This window comes from Cyprinus carpio, unplaced genomic scaffold (genome assembly GCF_018340385.1).
Source record: "Cyprinus carpio isolate SPL01 unplaced genomic scaffold, ASM1834038v1 S000006702, whole genome shotgun sequence".
NCBI lineage: Eukaryota > Metazoa > Chordata > Actinopteri > Cypriniformes > Cyprinidae > Cyprinus > Cyprinus carpio.
In genome coordinates, this window is record NW_024879311.1 from 151,369 (window position 1) to 157,160 (window position 5,792).

At 35.7% G+C, this 5,792-nt stretch overlaps 1 long non-coding RNA gene across 1 annotated transcript in view; it reads left to right on the forward strand.

Annotated features, from left to right (window-relative positions):
* LOC109083636 overlaps positions 1 to 973 on the forward strand; it is a 2,013-nt gene extending 1,040 nt beyond the window's left edge. Inside the window, exons 2-3 of the long non-coding RNA XR_006159741.1 lie at positions 46 to 86; positions 793 to 973. This is a non-coding gene — a long non-coding RNA (uncharacterized LOC109083636). The remainder of the gene's footprint in view (positions 1 to 45; positions 87 to 792) is intronic.
* Positions 974 to 5,792: the final 4,819 nt, after the last annotated feature.

A 5,792-nucleotide genomic window follows, 5' to 3' on the forward strand; every position in this document is an offset into this window, starting at 1 on the left:
TTTTTGCTATGTTTTGACCATACTAATGTGTCTTTTTTATTTTAGAATTGAGCGTCTATGGTGCGATGTTTCTTCAGCTGTCTCTTGTAAGTACTATGAAGTACTGCATAGAATGGAAGAAGAGAGAGTGCTTGATTTGTCAGATGAACTGCAGCTCTTTTGTGTGCACTATGCTATTCTTCCACGGCTGAAATTGGACTTGAAGTGCTTCATGGGTAGCTGGAACAACCATCCCATCAGAACAGAGGGAAATCTCTACCAGAACAGCTCTGGCACATTGGAAAGTTGCAGACACCAGTATGCAAAGTTAGAATTCAATATCCAGAAATTATAATTCTGTCTTCATTTCCTTAACCTTAAATGGTTAGTTCACCCAAAAAGGAAAATTGTCATCATTTACTCATCCTCATGTTGTTCCAAACCCGTAGGGGAGCTGCCATGGCTCTAAGCTATTAATAAACAAACACTTTAATATATCATTCTTTTTTATGATCATGAAGCTCCTCCTTGTCATAGTAAGGGTAGTATGCTGTCCCCTTTCCCTTAAAGTAAAAGTGATCTCAGACTCATTTCAGTGCTGTGTGTAAATAGGGCCTATGTTACATGAGTTTGGAACGATGTGAAGTAAATTTCAGGATTGTCATTCTTGACCTGTTCATGTACTTGAATATAGTTACTTTGGGATTATGTAAGATCCTTTAGCAGTTTATCAAATTAAATATAGTTCAGGCTTATCTTTTGTGAGTTCAACACAGTTAGCATTTTAAAACAACCTGACTGTTTCTTTTTCAGCTGGTGGAGCAGCTTCTTCAAGAGGAAACTGTAGACAGTGACACAGAGGATGATGGTGTGGTGGTGCCAGAGATCTGCTGTCCTTTATCAGACCAAAAACTCACTGTTCTGCATGGATTGATCAATCCTTTGACGTCACATTGAATGAGCGGGCGCTATATCTACAGACACTTGATGTCATCCAGAGTTCCTTAACCTTAAATGGTTAGTTCACCCAAAAGGAGTCATGATCTACAAATTTCTTATTTTCTGTTGTTGTATAATAATTCACTATAAAATCACTTTAAATTGCCATTCGTTTATTTTGAACAATAACATTTTTTTTTTGTAAAATACTGTAACAAAAATACTTTGTAAACCATTCAGAAGCAGGTAAAATCATTAACAAGTGTTGTTGAACAGTATCTATGAATTTAAAGAAAGTGAGGAAACTATTGGGAAGAACACTGTCTAGACATTTAAGTTCATTTCAAATACACTCTGTAAAAAGCAAGCACCATGTTGAACTGTTTTCATGATTTCTTTAAATTCATTCCAAATCTGACAGATGTGCAGTGAAGTGTGATGGTTTGGGAGCATGCGCTGACAATAAGGAGAGCAAAGAGTGTGTCTTGGCCTTCGCTGCATGTGTGATCAAACTCTACAGATGTTACAAAGCTGGTCTCTGAGAGAAGCAGTGGTGTCTATGTGCTTGAGTCAGTCACTGCATCACCTGTGAGACAGAGAGAGCCTCTCATCCTGACTATCACCATCTAGAGCATAGTAAAATATACAATATGTGTTTAAGACACTTCCATCACATCACTACACACAGTGCCAACAATCATTCAAGACATCTGAAAAGCAATGCAGTTAGCTTACAGAACTAACTGCTGCTTTAGAAAACTGCAAGTTTACAGAGAAGGTTAACACTGGAACAAACGATATTAATAAAGCCGTTTCTTTCCTCTTTTCCTCTCTCCATTTCTTGTACATTAATAGTTACCTGTCAAAAGATGGAAACATTTAACGCTTCTTGAAAGAAGTCACTCATGCTCACCAAGAGTGCATTTATTTAAAAGTACAGTAAAAACTAATATTATGGCACATTTCAATTTCAAATAATTTTTCTATTTCAATCATTTAAAAATATTAATTTATTCCCTGCGGATCAAAGCTGTATTTTCAGCATCATAACTCCAGTCTTCAGAGTCCAGATGATCTTCAGAAATCATTCTAATATCATGATTTTGATACTTTAAATATTTCTTCTTCATTATTATCATCAATGAAATCAGTTTTTGCTGCTTAAAATATTTGTGGAAACAATGAAACCATTACAACATTTTTGGTAAGATTAAAAGAAAAGGAATTAATACTTTTATTCATCAAATAAATCAAAAGTAGACAGTAGTTAAAATATGTTACAAAAAGACTGCTATGTAATAAAGGCTTTAATAAATGTAATACAAAAATATTAAAAAGGTATCACTATTTCCCACAGTAATGTTATTCAAATAAAGAACAGTTTCCAACATTAATAATAATCAGAAATGTTTCTTGAGCGTCAAATCAACACATTAGAATGATTTCTGAGATCATGTGACACTGAAGACTGCAGTAAATGATCTGTGATCCAATCAGTTATCAGACATATTTTGTAATCAATGTCTGTGAAAATCCTCCAACGGTGGACTTCTTACAATAAACATTTGCATTCATTGACATCTGAAGTGAATATGAACTTCCCTTCGAAGCTCCGGCATCGAACAATCCTTGAAGAGATTCAGGATTTTCAGCTCTTTGTATGTTTTCACTCATTTGTGGGACCAGATGTGACACTTATGTAATGGAGTCCACCTAGAAAGACACGCCAGCTGACAGAAAAATGGCAAACATGAGGTCTAAACATCAATGCTAGTATAGAAAGAAAAGATGCTCACGTTTCACAACAAGCTGCTGCAAATAGTAGCCAGTAGGATTTGAGATGATCATCAGCACCTTGCACAACAAAGAGGCTGCGTTTTACTTCTCCTGATGTCTCCATGATGTCCATCAAATTGTAAGTTGTAAACCTTCACGGAGCTGCTGAAACACAGAGGCTTACGACGAGAGCAGCTGCATGCATCACAGTTGCTCTTAGCGAAACAGAACAAAATACATTTCCGGTGATGTTCATTTCTCATTTCTCCATGATGTCGATCAAACAGGGGGCAAAAAAAAATAAAAAATTACAAGACATCAAGATTCAGCCGCCGCCTTCCCTGTCCCCCTGAATAACACATATTACAAATATAAAGCAAAGTTGTAGATATCATTGTCATCTTTTAACATAGTCTTACAAAGTGCTTTCTGGAAAACATTTAAATAAACTCACACGCACAAAATAAAGTGTTAAAACAAAAATATAAATGAACCTGTGATGCACTGATATACGTTATACTGGGATTTGTCTGATAATGAGGTTAAAAAGAGCTTATTTACATCTTATTGACATGTGAGATCTAAACCTGACTTCTGAGGAGTCAAAAGCGAGATGAAGATATCCTGAAGAATGTCTGATGAGTTTTTTGTTCATATAATGAAAGTGTTCGGGGAGTGAAGGGATTTTTAACAAAACTGACTTTCATTGGATGGACATAAACAGCTCAGACATTCTTCAAAATAAATTGAGCTTTCAGCCATATAAATGTGTGTAAATGATAACAATTTTACATGAACTGCCCTTAAGACCTGTTGGAAAACACATCAGCATTCTTTAAAATCTTTTACTACTTGTCTGCTCACTGTGTTAATTAACCCTGAATTATGTTTAACTGCTAAAAACATGAATATTGACTGTACCAACCTGTTTAAATGTACATAAAATATGAAGCTCAATATCTCAAAACTGATCAGAAAGTTACTTCAAAGAGATGGTAAAATCTTGAGTTGTAAAGAGCAATCAAGATCCTGAATCAAACTACATAACAGAAGTGCACTGCAGACATGTGAATAATAAACTCATACCGGTACAAACACTTACCAATCTAAATGTAAAGACCAAAACTGCTGCATTCTGTACAGGAATAACACTTATCTCGATCTTTCTATTTATTGTATTAGTACGGCCAAACTCCTCGACACTCATCTCAATAAACTCATACTTTAATATCGGTTTTATAATTAAGGTTTTTTAATATCCAGTTATTAGCATTAGTGTAGACTTACAGCTCCCCAGTCCAGACACGCGCCCGCGCCACTAAAACACTACTTCCGGTTCACTGAGTCACATCAGAATCTCACGAAAGCCAATCAGAGCGAAAGCCGCCATTAAGCCCTGCCTCACGACAGTTTGCGTCAGAATGAACGAGTGTTTTTATCATTTATCAATGTATATTTGTGTTTGTTTTATTTGGCACAAATCTGATTGAATATTAATGAGAGTTTAAATGTGCTCTTCAGTGACTCTGAGCTGTTTGAGTCTTGTTTAGTAAACTGTCTTAGACGTTCACACTGAAAGATTGAATCCTGACATCAGTTTGAGTTCATATGATGTTATTTTGATTGGTATTAAGACTATAAATGTTTTATTATCAGGATGTTATTAAGGTTATAAATGATGTTTGGGTGCAGAATGTAAGTGAACATTGTGTGTCACATTAATTTCTGGATAAACGAGAAGATGTCATCACAGAGACATTAGATGAGTCCCAAATGTGATTTCTAGTGAGTTCTGCTGAAACATGAGATGCTGGCGACAGCTGCTCGTCAGAACTGTGTAAATGAGATGAGAACTCAGTCCAAACATGAATAATAACAGCTTTTTAGAAAACAATTACAGCTGTTTTCATGACTGTGTCAAATATGAACTCTAATCTACAAATAATGAAACAACATTAAATATAATTGTCTGTATAATCTGTGTTCTTTTATTAATTTGTAACTTGTAAAATAAGCACAGATACATTTGAGATATGTAATTGTAAAGAAATGTAAATGAACTGTATATGAACTAGATGAGTAGAATGTAACTGAGGAAGTGTTCTGTCACACACTCCAGTGCAGCAGGTGGCGCTGAACACATTTAACACACTGAAAGCAGACAAATGGGCGGGGTTTGTGTGTTGTTGTCACCTGAGGTCTCTTGCGCATGCGCGGTCTGCATCACGAGGACACGCCTTTGTGTCGAAACCGAAAGAAGAGTCTCAAAACTAACCGAGTGTAAATTCACATTTCCAAGAGTTACAAACTGGCATAAAGATCACATTACAGTAAGTTCAGTTATAATCTTTTGATTTCTTGTCATATTATTGTACAATGTTTGTTGCTTTCATACTAAACTCGAGCTTTAACCTGTTGTAGTGAGTTGTGACGCTTGTAAAATCGAGTAGCATCTGCCTGCAGAACCGGAGGCTGCATTTTCAGGACTGCAATCCTAGGACCACATTTCTAGGACCCTAGGTTTTTAGTGACAACGCCACCTAGCGAATTAGAGGACCAGTGAAGATGGAGGACAATCAGAGTGTGAGTATCAAATGTGAATCAATTCTTATTTGTTCAACATTAAAAACAATTGTGATGCATTTCATTGGAAAGTGAATGTGGCCGAAGTGATCGTGATTTGCTAAATAGTCTTAAAATGTATATAGCCATCATAGATTAACCTCTGTAAAATGAATTGTTAGCACATTCGTTTAACGGAACTGTTGCATGACTGGTAAGCTTGTGTTGACTTAGTGACAGCACAATAAACTCTAGCACGTTTGTTGTGAAAGCTTGTTAATTACTCATTGTTTTACCATTTTAATTAAGTTAAATTAATCTTAATGTTTTAACTGTCATGTGCAAACAGTCAGTCTGTTTAACGTTACCCCACAATACATGTTATGAGTACGTCTCTTCTTTTTGACATGGTTTTATATTGTTGATTGAGATGTATGACATTTTAATAGTCAAACATTACAGAGAAGCCATCATAATAATTGACTGTTAAAATACCACGTGTTAGATTGTGTCATGTTTTGGCTCCGTTCCTACAG